This window comes from Pantherophis guttatus, chromosome 1 (assembly GCF_059756535.1).
Source record: "Pantherophis guttatus breed Tessera chromosome 1, ASM5975653v1, whole genome shotgun sequence".
NCBI lineage: Eukaryota > Metazoa > Chordata > Lepidosauria > Squamata > Colubridae > Pantherophis > Pantherophis guttatus.
The window spans coordinates 52962129-52985142 of NC_142063.1; the positions used below are offsets into that span (position 1 = coordinate 52962129).

The 23014-nt window shown below is 36.9% G+C and overlaps 1 protein-coding gene across 31 annotated transcripts in view; it reads right to left on the reverse strand.

Moving 5' to 3' along the window:
- NRXN3 (neurexin 3) overlaps window positions 1-22649 on the reverse strand; it is a 1299896-nt gene extending 1277247 nt beyond the window's left edge. For 21 of the 31 annotated variants that reach the window (XR_009621379.2, XR_015728807.1, XR_015728806.1 and 18 more), the window contains exon 1: window positions 22136-22649. The gene's annotated coding sequence lies outside the window, so the exon portion shown is untranslated. Of the gene's footprint in view, window positions 1-19452; window positions 19524-22135 lie in introns of those variants that run through there. The other 10 variants (XM_087873416.1, XM_087873388.1, XM_087873371.1 and 7 more) reach the window with 6 other exon arrangements.
- Between the last annotated feature and the right edge of the window lie 365 nt (window positions 22650-23014).

A 23014-nucleotide genomic window follows, 5' to 3' on the forward strand; every position in this document is an offset into this window, starting at 1 on the left:
AAAGAAAAACAAATATATAGTTTTTTATTTTAAACACATTAAAAACCAAACATAGACATACAACATTTATAGAATAATAAAAAATAATAATAATAATAAAAATTAATATCACTTTTCTTTTCAGTTGGTGCAGCGGTCCATTCTTTCTATACATCAATATTATACATCAACTTTAATGGGATCAAAATAATCGAAGCTATTTCCTAATTTTATTTATCTACTAATCAGTCAAATTTAGCTATTACCCATCTCAGAGTGATGAAGATTTGACAGAAGAGTAATAGTTCAATTTGTTAAGAAAAACAACAGAGAGATCATCCATCCTTACCTAGAATCAAAATATGATGTCCATTCTGTTCAGGAATATGTTGTTTGAAAACATGGACAAATATGTCTCAATTTCAACATTAAAACTGTTGTGTTATATAATCTAAGGTTATATAATGATCATCTTCATCTCCACTAGCAGCTTTTCTCAATGCAATTCAAGTATTTACTCTGCCCAATTCTACCATTAAGAACATTTAAATCTTCATTACCAATTGATACAAAAAAGAAAAAAGAAATGGGCAGAGAACCAGATAAAACAGAGTGATACTTCCATCATAATTACATATGTAACATTAACCACCAATTCTGCCCATAGTTTAATATGAAACTCTTGCAAAAGAGATGTATTGCCTTGGTAGCATTTATAGCATGCATGCAACAATTCATGTACTAAGATTGGGCATTTTTAGAATACATTTAAAAGATCTGAAAATCATAGCATCACTGTGAAACACTTGCCAAAGCAGAACTTGCCAAAAATGGTGTGGTATGCATTTCAAACAATCCTGTTGCCAATGTGAATCTGCAGTTTGACCCAATGTTTTAACATACAGCTATAATTCCGAAGGTTAGGCAAACAGGCTGCTTGAAGAGCCAAAGTAGCTATATCTATAAACTGCAGATAATTCAAAGCTCTTTCCCAATCTTTCCCAATAAAATATATTTTTTAAATGACCTTGTAATCCCTTGCATTGGGGTGAAGTTGGGCAACTGAATGGAGCTGAGCGTCTAAATGGCCAGATGCCTTTCTTAATGCCTACGAAGAGTTCACAGAAGATATTTTCTCTTTGCGCCCAGAGAGAAATATCTTCCTCTACCTTAGATTGAACTCACAGCCTCCTGATTGGTAGATGAGAGCTCCACCGCTATGTCACCACGCTGCTACTACCGGTATACTATACTATACTATACTATACTATACTATACTATACTATACTATACTATACTATACTATACTACTCTGTTTCCCCCAAAATAAGACATCCCAATAATAAGCCCAAACAGGCTTTTGAGCACATGACAATAAGGCCATGCACTTATTTCAGGGTTCAAAAAAATATAAGACAGGGTCTTATTTTCGAGGAAACATGTTATACCGTACCATACCATACCATACCATGCCATGCCATACCATACCATACCATTACTATACCTATACCTATACCTATACCTATACCTATACCTATACCTATACCTATATCATAGTATTTAGAATGTATGTACTTTGAGAGGTCCAGGCTGCCATGACAAAGCACATACTTTTCATGCAAAAACTCTACAGTTTATTATCCTGCCATCTCTAGGTCAAAAAACTGCATGCCAAGAAAGTTGAAAAATCTCAGTCTAAAATTATGGAGATCTGGCAACACTGTGCAAGATGGACCAACATTCTCACTTAGCACAAGCAGCATCATATAGTCCTAAATTTTATTCCATTGGTGAGAGTCAGTTTGGTGTATTGGTTAAGGGATCAGGCTAGAAACCAGGAGAGTATGACTTAGGCAAAAAGCCAGATGGGTCACCATGGGCCAATCACACTCTATCAATCCTAGGAAACATGTAATAGTAAATTGCCTCTGAAAATTTGCAAAAATAAATAAAAGTAATAAAGAGTAGAATAGAGTAGAGTAGAGTAGAGTAGAGTAGAGTAGAGTAGAGTAGAGTAGAGTAGAGTAGAGTAGAAGTGATCAGTTTCCAAGTGGGAAAAGAGGTTCTTCATGTAAGATGTTTGGGAAGCTAATGAAGAATAATTCCTTCTTTAAGTGGTTCAGAGGCTCATCCCTATGCACCTTTCTTATGAAGACATATCCAGTGATTTAGTCAACAGGTCTGGAGGGGGGGAGAAAAGAATCCCAGCAAATAGGCAATCACATTCTCTTTGCAGAGAAGTTTATCTGAGAATTAACTGACTAAAAGCAGAGAGCCTAGCCCACCAGAGGAAATAGGTCAATAAGAGAGCGTTAGAGGACAGGGAGCCATTGATCAATAATTACTTTTCTGTTAAAGAGTATATTCCCTGGAGTAGCTCCTTTTGCATATAGCTACACCATTAGCCAGCAGAAGGATTAAAGACAACCACACCACAACATTTCTGTAAACACCTGTTAAGAGATGCATCATAGAAGAAAACAGATTCTGCTCTCTTCTCCTCACTTCCAAGATTCAGCTCTAATTTCAAATCTACAGCATACTGCTCATTGGCCAAATATATCACTGTACCCCCAACTTATATTCAGGGAACCCCTGCACAATTTGAGACCTACTAAAGTGAATACATGGAAGGAATAAAATAAAAACAGGACAACCAGCAGCGAGGTGATAGACTCACAGCAGTTATGGGTACTTGTTTGGAAGACCTGAAGAACTATGTTAGGAACAGATCAACCTGGAGAAAACCTACTGAATCTGTGTCATTATTAAGGATCAATACATGAACGAGAACACAATTTTACTCTGTATCTTTCCAAAATGGGTGATGAAGGTCTGCAGCTCAATATGCATAAAAGGAATCATTTTAGACTGAAATGCATATAAATAAATGTACAGGGGTTTTTTCCACTATCACCAATGGGAGAGCTGAATATGAGTGAAAGACTGCTTAATGTCATCTGAAGCTTTTACAACTGAAGACTTGATCTGGGGAATTTTGTGATTTATAAGTGAATCACTGAACCAATAGGGGGAAAAAACCCAGAATGGCTTGACATATTAAGGGATGTATTAAAGTAACAAAATTCCAATCATAGAGATATAAAGCATGAAAAGTTAAGATTCATGTAATATCAATTATTTCAGCAATGTTGTCTACTAAGTTTACTATTTATTTGTATATTTGTACATAATCTTTTTTCATTACTCTAAATCTCACAGCAGTCACATTAAGCAACAAAGATACAAATATTACATTGCAATAACATTAATATACTTCATTAAAAAGTAAAGGAGAATAAACATAAATGAAACAAAAATCATCCACGCAACATAAATTCAAGAAATATCTGGGGAAAAAGAGAGAGCTCTTCAACCAACATCTAAAAGGTATAAGTTTAAATGCCACATAGATTTTCAGAAATGTGCAAAAAAAGAACATCCTTTTTATTATTGTTGCTAAGAAAACTAAATTATTTCAGCAAGCTCTCAGAACTTGTCAAATGCGTCTTTTATTTACCTGGTGCCAGAGGTGGTATTCAGCAGGTTCTGACCAGTTCTGGAGAACCAGTAGCAGAAATTTTGAGTAGTTCGGAGAACCGGTAAATACTACCTCTGACTGGTCCCACCCCCATCTATTCTCTGCCTCCTGAGTCCCAGCTGATCGGGAGGAAATGAGAATTTTGCAGTAACCCTCCCCTGGAGTGGGAAGGGAACGGAAATTTTATGGTATCCTTCCCCTGGGGTGGGGTGGGAATGGAGATTTTACAGTATCCTTTCCCTGCCATGCCCACCAAACCACGCCCACCAAACCATGCCATGCCCACCAAGCCATACCTACAGAACTGGTAGTAAAAAAATTTGAATCCCATCACTGTCTGGTGCCCTCTAGATCAGTGTTTCTCAATTTCAACCACTTTAAGATGTGACTTCAACTTTCAGAATTCCCCAGCCAGGATGCAATTCTCGGAGTTGAAATCCACACTTCTTAAAGTTGCTGCAGTTGAAAAACATGACTATTAGCTAAGGTAGCTTATAATTTTGGAAAATACAGTCAAATATGTTTGGTGGACATTAAGTGAAAACTGATCTATTGTGACAAGGGAAAACTTGGATGGATAGTTTTTTATTTCTATTCTAAATGCTATTGAAAACATTCAGTAGCAGAAACTTAAGCCCTCTGCCCTTTCACAGTTGATCATTACAATACATATTGAATTCCCAAAAGATATGGAAATTCAATGGTAGATGTTATTTTAATCCATAGAAAGTTCTGGAGAAAAAGTGTCAATGTTAAATCACTGACCAACAAGTATGGTAAGACTGTGGTTAGAAAGGATGGCTGTCTCTTGGGATGTAGTGTGGTGGTATTGTTTTATGTCTGCAATTGAAAATATCAAACCAGGAGGAACTAGAAAGTATTTCAAACTTCAAGTTATTCAGCATCCATTTTCCATTTGCACATTTACATGCAGCGTGTTATAGACAAAGAGATGATTTAATGACTCTTTGCATCGGCCTTTAAGTTATTGGAGAAACTTAAGCACTAACTCCTCACTAAGCACAACCAACGTAAACTCTTGCTTCCTAGTTTTCATACTGTATCTTTATTGCAGAATAAGGTACACTTCAATTCTCTGTGAAAAGAAAAATAAAACATACCTAAGAACTTGTTTGCTGTAAGAGTGCCATTGAAATCCCTCAAATACACTATTAATCATTCTATTTTACAGAAGTAAAAAAAGAAAGGAATACCAAAAGATAAAATGAATAATCGATGAGAAAATGACAGGCCCCAAGAGTTAAATTTTGAATCCCTGGCTAAATATCCAAATAGTTATATTTGCTTTACACTAGGCAATAAAAGTGATTTTGCTAAGTTGCTTTTACATACCGGTAGATTGACCTTTGAGCTAAACTGCTGTGGAAAATATACCACAGAAGTAAAGTTCTTCTGTCATGTTAAAAGGTTTTTAAAACTTAATGGGAGTTCTCAGAAGCAAGTATGCAATATTTTGGCAAGAGATACTTGACCAAGCGTTCAAGCATACATATGAAGTGTCCCAAAATACATTAAGAATATATCCTCTTATCAGCTATAGCTAAACCTCATATTCATAGCCACTGGTACCTAAATTTCTAATCTAATTACCCTTCCCCATAGCATATGAAGACAGGGAACTGTGATTTGTGACATTATGAGGAACTTCAAATATTTGTAGTTTCTTTCATTAACATGTAAATATGGAGAAGAGAATGGGAACTAAATGAGGCCAAACTTTAGTAGAGCTTGTTTCCATGGGTAGCTGTAGGAAGGAATGTTGGCTTCATGATTGAGCCAGTCACTCTCTCTGTCCATCTCACCTCACAGGATTGTTGTTGTGGGGAAAGTAGTAGGAGGAAAGGGTATTAGATACATTTGCCAACTTGAGGGATTCATTAAAAAAATAATAAAGGTGGGATTAATAAAAATAAAAATCCAGATCTCAAAGACAGGCTTTTTTATTTTATTTTATTTTTATTATTTTTATTTTTTTTAATTTGATTTATATGCTGCACTTCTCCGGAGACTCAGGGCGGCTTACAATGCGTTAAGCAATAGCATTCATACTTTTTGTATATTTTTATACAAAGTCAGTTTATTGCCCCCACAATCTGGGTCCTCATTTTACCTACCTTAGAAAGGATGGAAGGCTGAGTCAACCTTGAGCCTGGTGAGATTTGAACTTGCAGTAATTGCAGGCAGCTGATGTTAATAATTGTTAATAACAGTACTTTAGTCTGCCGTGCCACCAGGTTTAAGCCTAGCAGCCTCATATTTATGGTCCCAGTTACACAATTCTAATCATTTGGAGCAGGGGTGAAATCTACTAACCTTCCTTACCGATTTGGAAGCACAAAACTTCTGTGCATGCGCAAAGGTAAAAAATTTTTACGCATGCACTTAAACCTTAAAACCAGGAAGTAATTACACCTGGGCAGGTGGGCAGAGCTTTGCTCTGCCATCGCTACCGGATCGCCGAACCACCGGCCAAGATTGCTACCGGATCGGGTGATCTGGTCCGATACGGGAGCATTTCACCCCTGGTTTGGAGGATGAATATCTGAATTTATTTAGTGTTTGTCCTGGCATGGCATTTCGGTAAACAATGACTCTCTTATACGGCGATATGACTTACGTCCCATATATAAAAAGAAGATAAATTCCAACATAACTTGCCAACTTTCTCCAACTATTCACCCAATTTAGAGCCTTAGCCAGTCTAACCACAGATTAATGAAAACTCAAAGGTGCAAACTCGTGTTTGATGGGTTATGTCATTATGGTTTTAAGAGCCCAAACAAGTTTTTATCACCAGTGGTGAATTTCAGACAACACTCATCTGCAGAAAAAGCAAAAACATTTACTGAAGGTATAGCATGAGTGTATATCCCTGGAGATGTTTGTTATAAAAATCACAGTTCACTTACCATTATGATTATAGAAAACCATTAACAAATTCTGTTACAGGCTCTTTGCCTTAAGCAAGAAATATTACACAGCCTCCTCTCTGTTGAATCAGAATTCAGCCTGACAAGCAATAAATTTGTTGCATTTTAACTGTCCATTGTTCCTTTCAGTCCCCACCCCCAAAAAAACTAAAAGTACAATACACCAAGACCCACCTAATCAGTTCTTATAGAAGCACTAGTTCTCCATAAGGAAAGAGAAGAAAACTATCCAGAACAGCTGATAATAGAATATACAGAAGCAAATTTCAAAGTGGTGAAGAAAAGCAGACAAAATCTGACATAAAATGAGATTGCCCTTTCTCTGAGTTGAAGCTCCACAGGCTGAAACATTACTTCAGTACTAAAAAGGATGTGGAAGAGATGCCTTGCTTGTGTGTTGGGAAAACAATAGTAAAAAAGAAGAATACACGGACAGCCTAAAGATGGGAGTGCTGGGAATTCAAGGTTTCTGCAAATGCCTCAGCTAATAGCAAAGTAGCCCACTAGATTGATTATGCATGCACACTATTGAAAACAATGGTCACTTAAGTATCAGAGACCTGCTAGATAATTTATAACCAGCTAACATTAATATTCAGAGAGGTAGACAAAGTTCAAAGGCATAAGTGTAGAACAAAAGTTTAAGACTATTCCAATATCGCTACCATATTTTTAACCACAAAACGCCTTGTTTGTTTCTGCCTAAACTACTTGAGTCTCAATGGTTGCCACTTGGTTATAGAATACAGAAGGACAGATTATCAACATCTTATCATGTACATGAATAAACATTACTTGATGCCAAATGAAACATGCTCATGAAGTTTAATATGTCTACCTGGATTAGCAGCAAGTCCCCAGGAATGAATGTCCAGCAACTTTTCATTTATTTCATCTGAATTGACTTCTACTTGCTTTGGATTTTAACCCTTAGGTGCATTTGAAATAAGATATAAAATCAGCAACAATGTTGGGGATAGAAGGTATATGAGGAAAAGTTTTATATATTGTATCCAGGTGGGACAGACTGTCCATTATGATTGGATCCTCCACCCTTCTTTCCAAACCATTATTTTCTGTGCCTTACTATAAACATGACTATAACCCAGTTGGTGACTGGCATCTAGCTTAAGTTTGAATATAATCGTCAAGGCTCAATAATCAACACAACCTAGTGAGCCACAAAAATGTTCTTAACAACTTGTCAAAATGTCCCAGAACTTACAGAAGCAACATTTAATATATTTATTCCCAATTGTCCTGATTCATAATTACTGAAGATTGCTTTCAAATTTTACAAAGTAAAATTTTATTTCCTGATAAAGGAGGAAAGGTATTTCCTCGTTTATCAGGGAAAAAAATGACTTTCATTTTCTAACCCATTGTCCCAATTCAAGAATCTGTATGTAAGGAACACAATTTTTTTGTTTAACAACAAATTCTGCAAATTACTCAAAATTCAGTCAAGGAATTAGTTAAATAAAAAAATAGCTGAAATTTTTTCAACGTTTCTTCCATAAAATTATATTAATTTAGAAAAGCAGACATGTGAAGAGAACAGCAGAATTTGGGAGAAAGAGATTACAGTGGATGTGGTAGTGATGCTATGTAGAGATATGCTACATATTGGATAAAAGCAACATTTTCTGTTATTTACTATTTGGAATGGATTTTTTCTTTTACGTGGTCTTTATTCTTTCCAGAATGTTGAGGGAAATGTGAAGAAACTGACTGTCTGTCATCTATCTATCTGACTATCAAAGTTCTTCAGAAAGTATCCAATTTTGATACAACAGGAAACTCCAACAGATAAAGTGATAATTGAAGATCAGGTTAGCAAAATATCTGAATGCATTGAAAAACCAAAAGAAATTACCTAAAGTGTTGCTGTAGATCCCAGTGGGAAAACATGAAAATAACAGATTTTGAAAACCGTAAGCATAAAAGGAAAATCTTTTTTAAAATTCAAATACTCCCTTCTGCCAAGGCCAGCAGAAAGTTTGAGAGGTTTGATTTGAATCCACAGAGACACACTCACTGGGTATATTTAATAATCTCACTGCATCTTATCAACTAATATTTTTTTCTCTATTAGTTCTTACTGTTGTTCATGGTAAACCATGTCCATGCAGATCAAATGAAACAAGCAAAATGTTAAAAAGTTATTATATTTATGTAGTTACTTACCAAGCACATCTAAATTATATTAAAGAAACCAAAATATCTTTACAATCCCCAAGGCATATCACAACCTGAGCACCCCTAATGTTTGGAAATTGAAAGTTGAAAATTTTAATGCACCCTAGAAAACTTACTAAAATAGCTCTTGGGATTGTATTTTAATTGAAAAATGTTATTGCTTTGAAGAAAAGTATCATTCCATTGACCATTCCAAATGTTGAACAATACGTCAACTGGTACCCACTCCAGGTGTAAGATGGGCACAAGTACCATTATTCCTAAATAATGATCAGCTTTTGGTTCACAGACTATAGTTCATCATGTTCTGTTCCTATTAAATCAAATATGTATAAAAGTCTTTTGAAAACTTCTTGGTCTTCATAAGCATTCAAGATGGCTTGTGTACATAATCCTATTTCCCTTCTTCTGAACATGCTGAAAACCAGTCTGTAAAGCGAAGGCAAATTCTAAACCTTGTTCTATTTCAACTTGCAGAGTCTGTAGAGAGGCATGTCCATTATCCATTTCCTACTCCAAACAATGAGGGGAAAATCAAAAGACAATAATGCAGATAATTATAACGGGCCCTGCTATTCCATCAGACGTAGTCTAGCCACTAAAAAGCACATCCACAAGCTGTTAAAAAATAATAAAGCATTTCCCAACAATCGCAGAACAAGAAGATAATTTATTGTCAGCATTAAAAATAAAACTCCAATCAATTTCCCTAATATTGAAAGCATACACACTACAGTTTATCTCTGCCAGCAAGGAAGGCAGAATACTAGCAAATTTAAAACTCATCCCATCCTTTTGGGAATAATAAGATCCCTCACATAGCGGTTAAAGGTATTCTTTCAGTCATCCAGTCATAAATATCCCCAAAGCAATAAGCACTACAGTTAACAAAAAAAAAAATCCGGTCACTGTGCCATTGGAAGAAGAAGAAAAAGAAATATCTGAAAAACAGATGGTTTTTATGCCTAATTTCAAAAGAGGAGGGAGAAAAAAAGTGACCATCTTTTTCATTCAGACATATGTATTCAGAATATTCATCTTGATGACTATTATGACCAACTTCTCAGACAACAGGCAAGATAAATTTTTAACTTGCCAATCTTCATTAACATTGAACTTAATTTTACTATACACATGCTGAATACATGTGCACACAAAGTTTCAGCATTATAAATGTAGTGACCTACAGAACCACAGCTCATTCTCCAGTTGAGGCTACTTAAAGCAAAGAACTCGAGCTGATTCAATTATGGAAGGAGGATAAGATGTAGTCGACAAATATTGATTTTTAAAAAAAATATTACAGGTAAACATCATAGAATATAAATTTTGATTTTAAACAGAAAAAGTAGCATGCATGTTTCTCCAATTGACTAGCTACCAAAAGAAAAAAAAAATTCTTTTTCTTTTTTCCCTATGTTACCTTATTCTAAAAATCCAATACTTGTTATTTTTTCTTTTGTTACAGATTTTTTTAAAGTATTTTTTTTTTAAAAAAATGGGTATCTACTTAAAGACGCCAGCATGTTGTAATGACTAAAATATCAGACTATGACTGGACAGAATCAGATTCATATCCAGATCTAACCATGAAGCTCATTTGATGCTGTCTGGACCATTTGCTAGGTTCCAGCTTAACCTACTTCAAAGAATTGCTGTGAGGAAGAATTATGCATGATTTCCCAAGCTTCTTAGTAAAATGCTGGGGTAGCGTAATAAACAGAAAAACCAGTATCTGCTCGAAAAAAAATCCCAGAATTGTAGAATCTCATGGTGGGGACATTTTATCCTGCTCATTGCAGGAATGTGTAAGCCTTCTCTCTGGATTAATAATAAAGCAATGTTGAGCCATATGTTCCATATGTCTACTCAAAGTTCCTTACCCTTCTTTCTTTTTTTGTCAACATACCTTGCTCTTTTATTTTTCAAATGGATTTGTTTTTTACACTCCTACTATCATGATCACCTTCCTGCAGATATACTTTAGTTAGAGACTTCCTTAAAATTTAGAACCTAATCTGGATAATCTGGGCCAGGGAGGACAGAACAGAAGATCCTAAAAGTTTCTTTATGAGATTTATTAATCAGAAGATTCTACTGAGTTTCTGAACCTGAACAGATATGGATGGCCAGCAAGGTGAATAGAAGAACAAATCAGTAAACAGCCTATACAAGATCTGAATCATTAAACATGAGTTTTTATACATGCGTATGACTGAACAAAATTGTTTGCATACAGGTAGTCCTCAATTTATGACCACAATTGAGCCCAAAATTTATGTTGTTAAGTGAAACATTTGTTAAGTGAGTTTTGCCCCATTCTATGACCTTTCTTGCCATAGTTGATAAGTGAATCACTGCAGTTGATAAATTAGTAACCCGGTTGTTAAGTGAATCTGTCTTTCCCATTGACTTTGCTTGTCAGAAGGTTGCAAAAGGTGATCACATGACCTTGGGACACAGCAATGATCATAAATATGAACCAGTTATCAAGCATCTCAATTCTGATCACATGACCATGGAGATGCTGCAAAGGTGAAAAACTGAAAAAGTGGTCATGTCATATTTTTCAGTTCTGTTGTAACTTTGAACGGTCACTAAATGAACTGTTGTAAGTCAAGGACTACCTGTATTATATGCAGACATTTTCAATAAAAATATAAAACTGTAACTGATAACTGTAATATTAGAAGCAAACATGTACTGAAACTGACATCAGCTAGCCTCATTCATTGCAACAGGCATCAATCCATCAAGGTGCTCCAATCCAAAACTCTGTAGAAATTAAATGATAACTATAAATAAATGATAACACATTTACCAAAACTAGTGGTGGAGACATATGTTAAAATCAAGGAAATATAACATTAAAGGCCAACTCCTAATAAAGGAGTATCATCAAATAACAACTTGCTTTGCATTACAAAAACTAAATACTCCAACACATAACCAAAGGATACACATAGACAGTGGCTGGCCTTATTAAGCAGTTTTTGCAATCAAAGAGCTTACATTTTGTTCTTATGTATGCATGAATGTCTGTCTGCCTGCCTGCCTGCCTGCCTCCTTCCCAACTATTAAGAGCAGAAGGGCATAGATTTAGACATTTAAACTGAAAAACGTGGACCTACAACAAAATATTGAAATATGGATTGTCTCTCATTCAACGTACCATAAAGTTGATCATGCCAGTTTCCTCAGAATAAGCCATTTTATTCCTTCTGTTGCAACCTGTCCCTTACTTGTGAGTGGTGCCATTTTGGCTATAAAAGAAATCTATTTTAAATTAGCAAGTTCACTCTTAGTAATTGGACTACCTCTTTCATCACTCTCAAATAGCATTATAAAGAAATGATGAGAGCACAGATCAAGGATTCCATTTCAGAGAGGCTGATGTAGGATGTTGCACAATAACCAGGGTACTCTTTTGATTATACCATTAAGGTGGTGTTAACTCTTAATGACCATATAAATAAATTTCCTCCATGATTATCTGTCCCTAACCTGGCCTTTCAGGTCTTTCAACATCCACCCATTGCCACTGTCACTGAGTTCATCCATCTTGCTACTTGTCATCCTCTTTTCTTTTCCTTCATCTAACATTAGCGCTTTCTCCAGAGAACTATGACTTTGCATAATATGTCCAAAACAGGACAATCTGAGTCTGAGCATTTGTGCCATAAGTGAGAACTTTGGGTTGATTTGTTTGATGATCCATTGCTCTGTTTTCTTGGCTCCCCACACTATTCTCAGCAGTCTTTTCCAAAGCCAAAGTTCAAAAGCCTCCAAACTGTTTCTATCCTGCTTCTTCAAAGTCCAACTTTCTTTTCACAGCGTCTTTGACAATACTATTGCTTGTGTTGATTTTTGTAGATATAGACATATTACAGTATTTGAATATCTTTTCCAAGGGCTTCATGACTGCTCTGCCATGACGGTCTGAAGCATATATTTCATGACTACTTTCTTCTTTTACTGCTGATGATTGATCCTGAAAGGCAGAAACTTTCTACCACTTACATAGAACATAGAATAATAGAGTTATTGACCTTTTTTCCCTTAGTCCCTTAAAGAGAGTTTTCTTTTACTCCCCACACAAGGGACTAAGGGGGACTAAACTCTTCAAGGGACAAAGAGGGTCCTCGCCCTTAATCCTTTGAGAGTTTGTTCCCCTTTTTGGTCCACAGAACTATTTCAAGTCCTTTCCATGGAATTCAGTTTGAAAAACCGCAGGATATAGGCACCATAGTGGGGACCCACTGGGTTCAATGCATGGAAACCCATCAACTGGCTCACTTATCACTACCTATTTCAAAACAATTCTACAATTTTCCCCATCACTGCTAATATGAAGAGGTTGTTCATTCAACTACTCAATTTCCTTCTGTTGTCTTATTCTGCCTTCGTTGGTTATCGAAAGCTTTAACACCTTTTCCCTTGAATATGCTTCTTCATGCAATTGAACAGTTGCTTTTCTTATTTTTTCTGTTAAACAAATTTGTATTTTCAAGTTTTCAAATGAGCTGACCTTAGACATACTTACATATAATTGCCTGTGTGCGAACATTTGTTCTTGCCGATATAGTCCATCATTAAATAAAGTTTGCCCTTGTCTTCTGGTAATTGCAATTGCTAGTTTTATATAAAATTGTCATCTTTGCATTTTGAAAAGAAATGAAGTGTCTGAAAGAATTAATTTCAAACTTGGAGGATGTGGTAAGTCCCAAAAGCATATTTCCATTCGATTCTCTACCATTCCCAATAAGATCAATATAACTAAGTTACACATCCTGACATTGAATGTACAAGTATAAATATAAATAAAACATCTCCAATTCTTACATATTTGCTAGATTTATATATTGCTTCTAAGAGCTCAAGCTTGTTTCTGTGGGAAACTCCATTTGAGGGAGAGGTAAATTGGGCTAAAAGAAATTGATTAACCCAAAGAACCCTTATGTGAGGAACTGATAAATCTTTCTGAAAAATTACTATACCATATTTTCCAACTCACTATTTATGTGCACAACATAATTTCATTGTGTTTTCCAAATTGTATTGCCCAAAAGCTCACAACCAACCATGAATAGCACATCCTGGTTGCTTACTGTAAGTATAATTAAACTATCTCTTTTAACACTTCTTTCTGAAAAGAAGAGTTTGAGATATGAACAGTATTACTCACTGCCAGATTTAGAAGAATCTGTGGACCACAGAAGTTGACATGTTCTGTAGATTAGCACTTCTACCATGCATAGCATCAAATTTCATTTGTAACCCCTTTTGCTTCCTCTCTCCAGAAGAGCCAGAATTGAAAATATGCCACATATCTTCCTTCCACCAATATATGGATTTATGTAAGTTGTGTGATTCATCTAGCCTACCCAAAATCCACTTGTTCTCTAGGGCATTCCACTGGGATTTTGACAAACTCTGTGGTATGTTTGAGTCTTGAGAAATAATCAACATTAAGAAGCCTGTTCAAGACTGTACAGCAAGGCAGGCAGTATTTGGCTTACTGGGACACAGATGACACAAGCCTGGATTGTGGAACACCCCAAAATTACACTCCTCATCTCATCCAATTGTTATTTTAACTCACTTGTCAGCTCTCATCCTACTATTGGGAATTTACAGTAATGCAGGGAGTGCACTACAAGTAATATTTAGGTGGAAAATGCTCTTTCCTATCCAACATAAATGGACGTTCCTCCTGGTGCAGTTAGAAAAAATGCAGATCATCTGTTCTATCATCTCCTGAGTCAGATTATGCTAGTTAGCAGATAAAAACCTGGCATCTTCCAGAAAATTCAAATACCCCACCATTTTGTTCTAGGTTCAGAGGCTCTTGGTGTTAATTAGCTTTTGTAATATGATGGATGACAGCAAGAAAGTCAGGACTGACACAGGCAAATTGCATTCCAAAATGAGCCTTCCCTCATCATCAAGGACACTGAAAAGAAACCTGGAGAATGGCAGGAGCTGGACTGTACCACCCCCAGCTGGACATAATGTATAGGAGATTATGGGAAGCAGAAAACTGATTCCCACTCTGACTGAAGAGAAATTTAAGACGTTGATTTGTGGAAAAAATATGCATGCACTTCTCCTGGGCTGAGGCCTAACTCTCCAAGAACTGAAAGAGTTGAGAAAGGTCTAAGTTCCACACTTTGAAAGAGGATTGAACCCCAGCACTGAGATATTATGAAAGAAACACACCCATCAACTATCATAACAACCAGGCAAAGCTGTTTGCTGAGAGATGTGGAGGCATTGTCATCAAGTAGTGAAGGTTCTGCTAAATGCATAGACAACTGCAAGGTTTGACTTGCTTGGCCTCATATATTTTATTGACTCTGAAAGCACAGCTGCTCTGAGTACTAGCATTTGTTTCACCAAAACACAACCCAGAATGCTGGGTTCAAAACCATCTTTTCCCCTTTCCACAGTTTCATTGTGATTAAGACACCTGAACAGGGTAGCTAGAATGTCACAGGGATTTTTTTTTTAATCCACAATGTTACCAAGTAAAGATACATGTTATCCTTAAAATATCAGAATTTCAGGCAACCTGCTGTTCTCCAAATATTTTGAATCCTAATAACTCTAATCCCAGAACACTGCATGGTTATGTTGTCTGAGAGTCCAAAATATCTAGGAAGCGCTAAGGTACTAACCATGTTGCAGGTGATCAATGCTGTTTAATTATGGCATCATCTCTGTCCAGCATGCACACACTGTTCACTCATGCAACAGATAAAAATGTCCTTTGTACTAGGGATTAACCTGCCTTCTAAATATTAACAGTATTTGATCATCAATTGTTCCATACATGGTTGCAGCAATAAAAGAAAAAGGTTGGACAAAAAAGGGAGAAACTGAACTTTTACAATGGGAAATATAAAAGGATATTTATGTCCTAATAATGTTTAGAACTTAACATCTCTTACCAAACTCAATTTATGAAAGAGGGCATATAAAGTTAGTGCTACTCATCTTGAACTGTGTTGTGAGCCAATCTAAATGCACTTAAGACCAACCAATTCTTCCCTTTCTCCATTGTAAAAGGGGCAATTGTATGTTTAAATTACTCCTAGCAGGGACCTCTACATGTAGAAAATTAGCATGCTTAGTGGAGGACAAACAAGTATGAGTCTTCCCAATGTGAGCTTGTTTCTAAAATACAAAACAAATTCTGTACTTTCATGATTTTTTTTAAAAAATGAATCCATTATAGCATGTAGCATGTGCTAAAGGTAACTTATAAGTATTGCTCTTCAAATTCTTTAAACAAGAGTTTTCCCAGTAAATCAAAGTAGCTATGCATGCACATACATGCAGAGGCAACTAAAAGCAGCTTATGAACAGTCATTCATTATTCAAAGACAAATCTTTCATATGCTTTTAGTAAAACAACTCTTTCAAAAGATTTACACAGCCCCACGGACAAGAATCTCAGTTTCACCTTTTTTAAAAAAAAACTGGACTCTTTTAACTCATTGAACTAGTTCATCATAATGATCAGTTCTTACAATATGTTAAATCAAAGCCAATGACATTACAATTTAGAACTATATGTTAACCAACCAGGTTTCTAAGCAAATGTAAAAAAAAAACCAACAGAAAAGTAAAAGTTCCAATTTCAAAGAGGAAATCAAGTACTGCCTTTAGACAGTACATATACACAAAACTCAATCAGTGCTTTATACTAGGAAGAAATATTCCATAACTTCAGAAGCTTCCATCGTAAGCAGTTAACTAGAAGGGAAGATATTACTTGGTTACTACTGAGACTCAAGAAAAACTACTACTACTGTATAGGCTTGATTTGTATTTCTTCATCTTTATGCAACCTCCAATAATTCCAGAGTATTCTTCTTGCTGATAAAAAAAAATATGTAAAGAATCTGGAATAAAAAACCCAGAATGGACAATCAAAATTAATAATTCTTCCTTAAAATAAATTTTAAGTCAAGTACTTGCAACACCTTATACAGCATGTTATACTTCTGCTAACTTTGAAACGTCCACCTATGTATGCTTGAAGTGCAGTAGACTGTGCAGCGATGTGAGCCAGAAAAAGAAGAAAAGAGCACAAAGGAGAAATGACTCTTTCTGCTAAGACCAAAGGGAAAGCAGCCAAACTATACAACTTGAAAGATGACACAAGCAAGAAGTCACATTTTCATTGGCAAGATAAGACTTAATTTGGAGCAATTAAAAAAGGAATATTAATACAAGTGTTAAAATAATGATGGTGAAATAAACGATAACCCAGATGTCCTTTTTATCTATTCCAGTTTTATATCCGGCATCAAGAAAACTAAAATCAGCTGATAGTAGAAATTCTATTTGCTTTAGTGGGGCTGTATTAGATAGATAGAGAGAGAGAGAGAGAGAGAGAGAGAGGGAGAGAGACAGACAGACAGACAGACAGACAGAGACAGACAGACAGACAGACAGACAGACAGACAGACAGACAGACAGACGATAGATGACAGATTTGAGAAAAATAAAAGTGGTGGTTAGTTAGAACTTCTACTGTTCTCCTGTAACAATGGTCATGCTTTTGCCTGAATCACATTCCAGGTTAGTTAAGTTTGAGCAAAAATTTCATGTCAAAGTTTTCATGTTCAATGAACAAGGATAGCCATTCATATTCATTCCATTTTCATCCAAGAGCTAGACTTTAAGATAGTTAAAACTAGCAAAAAAGGGCAACATTTTAAAGATGCAGGAAGGGTTATGGCATAACTTTTTGACATTCCTTGGATTCCTGTTCCATTTCAAGCCATTTGGGGAATTGGAAAGAAATAATTGAAAATTCAAAAGACTGTTGTTGCCACCTGAAAGAATCTATCTCAGGATTTTAACAGATGCAGAATCTCCTGCCTGTTGCTTAATCAGTCATGGCACCATCACCTAGCCTTGGCTAGACCCGCAATATGCCCAGAATTTTGTCTAGACAATGAGAACATAACCAAACAGCTAAAAACAAGTACTCCCATCATTTCCTACTAAGTGGTCATGAAGACTATGAAAATCAGATGCCCAGTAATTCAATTCCAACTTTTTGTCTTCACTTAGTAAAATTATTCAAGGTCAGGTCAGAAAAAAGATAGCAAATGTTGAGTAAAAACATCACAATATGATTAATTTAATTATGTTCATTTTTGTTACCATCCCATAAAGCATAAAAATATGGAGATTTTTGAACAATGCAGATAAATTTAATGACACAGCAGATACCTGAGAAAACTGACGGCTAGAAATATGGAAGCCATTAAAACTCGTTTCTGCGATATTCTCTAAATGCAACGTTGGGAGATCTATTTGATTGCAACCAGAACAATAGATGTGTATGGGTTGGAAAGGTGGGATTGAAGGCCTTTTTGATCTAAGGAAAGCAATTTTTTAAAGGGGTACAGTACTTGTCAACCCTTTGCACTCAGTCTTCTTTTACTACTGCATCCTTTCCCACACCTGCCTGCAAGCTCTCCACCCACCGCAGAGCAAAAATTCACCCACGCAATATTGCAAAGGCTAGAAAGCAGATGACAAAAAAAGAAAAGACAGGGCGTAATGGGAGGAAGGCAGCAGCGCTTTCTTCAAACCAGAAAATGCCATCTCTCTCTATCTCACACACATTGTCACAGAAAAAGTGAATTTCTTGCCCACCCCTCCCACAACACGCTAACACAGCTCGTGATTCAACCCCCTCAAATCTCACATGTACACACAACCTTCAGCATGGCAGCACACAGGGACAATGGTTGGGCTGTAATGTCTGTTCAAAAACACAGGGAAGCTTGGGGCAGTACAGAAGGACAAGAACTGGAGACCCCCGTTCTTTGGCCTCAGCTGATGCACCCCTATACATAGCTCTCCCTTTCACTTGCATTGTCCCACTTCCCAGCCTGGCCTTTATGAGAAAAAGACAGGGTTGGGTACTTGCATACATGTTCTGTCCTTCAATGTTACAAACAGCATGCTCCCTAGAGATGACTCGCTCATCCACACTTCTATGTCAATGTGTCACAAGCATGCATTTCACAGATGGTTAAACTAAATCATTATCACCAGGCATCCATTAGAACAACAACAAAAAAAGATAATTCCATTCCTCCACAACACAAAGACATGAACACCCATTCTTTCTACTCCAGCCTTCCTCTGTCTTCACTATAGATAGATCCTCTTTCTCAACATATGAACTGTATGGTGCACAACAACATGCTGAAAAAAACCAGGGGCAAAAGAACTGGCAACAAAATGGACGGGTGGTTGTTTAGCGTTTGCTGTGTTTCCTGACTCTGACCAACGCCTATAAGCCCTTCCCCATGCGTACACCCTTATATACATATAGTCGTATCTTTAGATTCACTAGCATTTAAAGGGAAGGATGGAGAATTAAGTTATGGCCTATCATACAAACGTCGGTATAAACCGTGATAGCACAGCTAATAGGAGCCTACATATGTGGGGCATGAAGCAAAGGTCATTGTGCTTCTGTTGTAATACACATGCACAAACACACACTAAAAAAGCCGCAGAGCCATCAAGAGGTAATACAGAATTTTCCAGTCAAGAGCCAAAAAGCCTACTAGGGAGGTGGGAGGGTGGGAAGGGGTCTGGGAGGAGGAGAAATGGGAAACGGACAGAGAAAAGGGAAGCCATGGCAGAAAACAGTGGGGTGTAAATAGAAGATACAGCTCCGCTTTTCTAATCCCAAAATTAACAACCCGTCCCTGCCCATATAGATCCACACAGAGAGCATCCTACCTTCAGCCTCCCCTACCCAGCATTAGTGCAGATGGATTTCTCTATCTTGGCTTTGCAGCAATCTAATGACTTGCAGATCAAAACCCCTCACGGAAGATATCACCTGCCCTCCCCCTCCCTTTTTTGGCCTAAAGAATATGTTTTTAGAGATAATGATGTCTATTTAAAAAATTAGAGGCCTCATAAGGGATACTATTCAAAAAACAGCAGCTCCCCGTATCTCTTCTGTCTTCTTTTGCACGCACCACAATTTTCCAATTCCCTCCCATTTTTCCTAACCCTTTCTCCACCCATCAAGAATGGTACTAATGAATTAAATTGCAATGACACGGGTATGTTTTAAAAAATAAATCCTACAAATTAATCAGGAGAGCCAATCTCAAAATCCCAATCACTAAAATCCGCTGGAATTCATTCTTTTCCTTATATAAGCAGAAGCACGCCAACATGTTTAGTAGAAACGCAGTGCAAAATGAGGCCAACGTAGAGCCATGAAGAACGGTGATATCATCAGATATCGGCTCAGTCAAGAAACCATCATCACTGGGGATTATGAAATAAAATGCTAAGGCCTAAAAGCTTAAATTCATTTGTTTATTGGCATGCCATTTTCCCAACCCTTCCTTTCCTTTTTTTTAAGGAAAACATTGTAAAGGATGATAATATACTTTCCTCTCTTAAAGTATTTTCCACCAGTAAAGCCCTTAATGATCCAGACAGAAAATCTTCATCAATCTGACACCCGTATATATTTCATTTAATCAATTAATACAGTCCTAGTTAGTCCCACCATCACCAAGGATGTAAAAACACTATTATTTTCCTCATCTCACAACGCAAGATGCTTTACAAAGGGGTGTCGAGAGCTTGGGAGAAAATTTCATTAAATCCCATACTAATGGTGCATAAAAAGCACGTATGGATAAAAAGGTAGCAAAATAAAATGGTCACCATCAACACTTGCAATTTTAAAAAAAATATTTACTTCTCACTAGCCTTTAAGTAAACTTGCAGAATGTAACAATATCTACCACTTTAACAAAATAAGGATCATGAAAATCTCATATTTTATATCGTTCACGATCACTGCTTTATAGTGAGCAAAGAGCTCACCTTGGTTCTTTCTTTTCTCTTTTCCATCCGATAATAACCTTCTCCCTTTCTCTCTCAATTCCTGACCTCACTAGACTAGTCAGGAGTTCACCCCCGCAAAAAAAAAAAATCCCAAAAATATATCATGGCAGAAGTGCCAATGCACGGTCATGAAAATTATTTGCTTTGGAAAAAATATTTCTCTTACAAGGTTGGAGCATTTGACGCCTGAAAAATTCTCAGGTCAGATTTGAGACGAAAAATAGGAAGCAATTCACACAAATTATCTACTCCTAAAAAAACCCCATATTTTTCATGAAATTTGAAACAGCCAGGCCAAAAAAGAAATCAAGAAAGAGTTGGCAATGAAAATTCTGGGATTTCTAAAATAAATTTAATAATTTTACAATTATTTTTAGGCTCACTGATTTTTATTTCAAGGGCTTCTAATAACGTGTCCTTTATTTATTTTAATCTAATAATTTGTGGGTGGGAAAAAGAATAGCATGCTTGCAAAATGGTTATTTTTTTACAAAGAAAGTGTAAATAATTTTGGAGGTTTCTTTTTCCCATTGCACAAAAAATAATTAAAATAAAATGTAAAAGTAAACAAAAGATCACGTCACTTGTACAGCACTACAGCCTGATGATTTAGAAAAGGGAATTACATCACCGTCCTTCATGGGGTAAAATTACAAAACAGCTATAGATTTGGATTTGGAGAGGGGAAAAGGTGGAGAACAAAGAAAAGAAAGGGAAAAATATATTAACACTATTTATTTGTGGTATGATATTACAAAATTGTCAGCAACATTTAAAGTCGCTCTTTGCCTGGTTGTTCACAGCAGTTGCTTATATAGTGGAAGTTTTCAGACAAGGATGATACTAAATCATTAATATAAACAAATGGAAGCCAGGGAAGAAAGATTCTTGCAATAGAGCCAAAGTAGTATGGAAAGGGAGGGAGGGTGAATGAAACCTTTGCATCTCCGTCCCATTTTTTTATTGTGTAATTGTTTAAAAATTGTCAGGGTGAGATTTAAAGGAATTTAAGGATTATCGAAAATCCTGGTTTCTTCACAGATTACTTTAGCAGTGTCTTTTTCCAATTTTTTTTTTTTAAGTTTCATACAAATAAAGCCGGTCAGTCAAAGGAATCTAAATAAATGTATTTATTAGGGTTTGTCCTCTGCATTTGTTAACGAAGTATTTGGTTTCGGTGTGTAGTTTAAATCCTTTTTTTTTTTTTCCTTTTACTTTTTAGACGTGGGGGAGAAAAAATCCAATTTAAGGAAGGAGCCAACTTTTTTTTTTAAAAAAAAGAAAACCTTATCGATATAAATCCCCGAAGGAGTCGGGATTTCGGAGTTTCTTTCCGTTCGTTCCAATTTTTCCAGTCCCGCTTGTGTTTCATTCCCAGCTTTCGCAGGTGAGAACTTCTAGCCTCCAATTCCGAACTAGAGTTCCCAGGAGGCGCCCCGAAAAGGCTGTGTCCGTGAAGGCGAGAGAGGGGGGGCGTCGTATTTCAGCCTAGGTTTTACATTTCCCGCTTCTTCAGTCCCTCCCCCCCCCCGGTCCAAAAAAGTCTTACCTTGGAGTTGAGGAGAGAGCTATAGGTACCGGAATCAACTCTTGGGTTTGGCTCCTTCTCAGGGTTGTAAGAATCCAGGCTGGCTCTATGGGAGCGGCATGAGGGAAGGCGAAGGTGCTGCCCGACGCGAGTCCCGCGAACGACTTGGGAGAGCAGAGGCAGAGCTGGCGAGAAAACGCGCGCCAGGGGAAAAAAAAAAAAAGGTCGGCGCGCCTCTCCCTCGGCGGGATGAGTTGCGCGCGAGAAGAGCTGCGTAAAGCAGAGCTTTCTACCCGAGACTGTCAGAGAAGCCCAGGAATTTCACGCACTCCGGAGCCGATCCCTCCCCTTCTCCAGCGCGCAGACCCCAGCATTTAAAGAGACAGCCGAGACGGTGGGTAAATCCGAGCGCTACTCCTCCCACCCGGAGCTGTTTTGCAAACAGCTGAGAAGATGTAATCTGGGGACATCCTCAAACCCAGGATGACTAAGAGGCAGGTGCTCGGGAGCCCGGCTTTCTCATGCTTGCAAACTCATCCTGGGGAAGCGAGATAACATACACCGCCCCCTTCTCCTGGGAAAGCGCCATACAATTGGGGAGAAAGATAAAAGCTAATTGGAGGCTCCAAAATGAAGCCGAAGTCTATTGAACGCCGGCTAATAGTATTGGCGATAATACGCCAAGTGACAGAATTGCTGTACGGGTTTTCTTTCCCTTTTCGTGGTTTTTTTTTTACCCCGAGACAATTCTGTAGGAAGTTAATTTTGGGGGAGGGGAAATCGCTACACTCTTAATTCTTTTTAGCTTTCCTTTAAGACGCCTCTTTTCTGTCTACATTTTCAGACTACATTTTTAATACATACATACATATACACATATACATATATACATATATATAC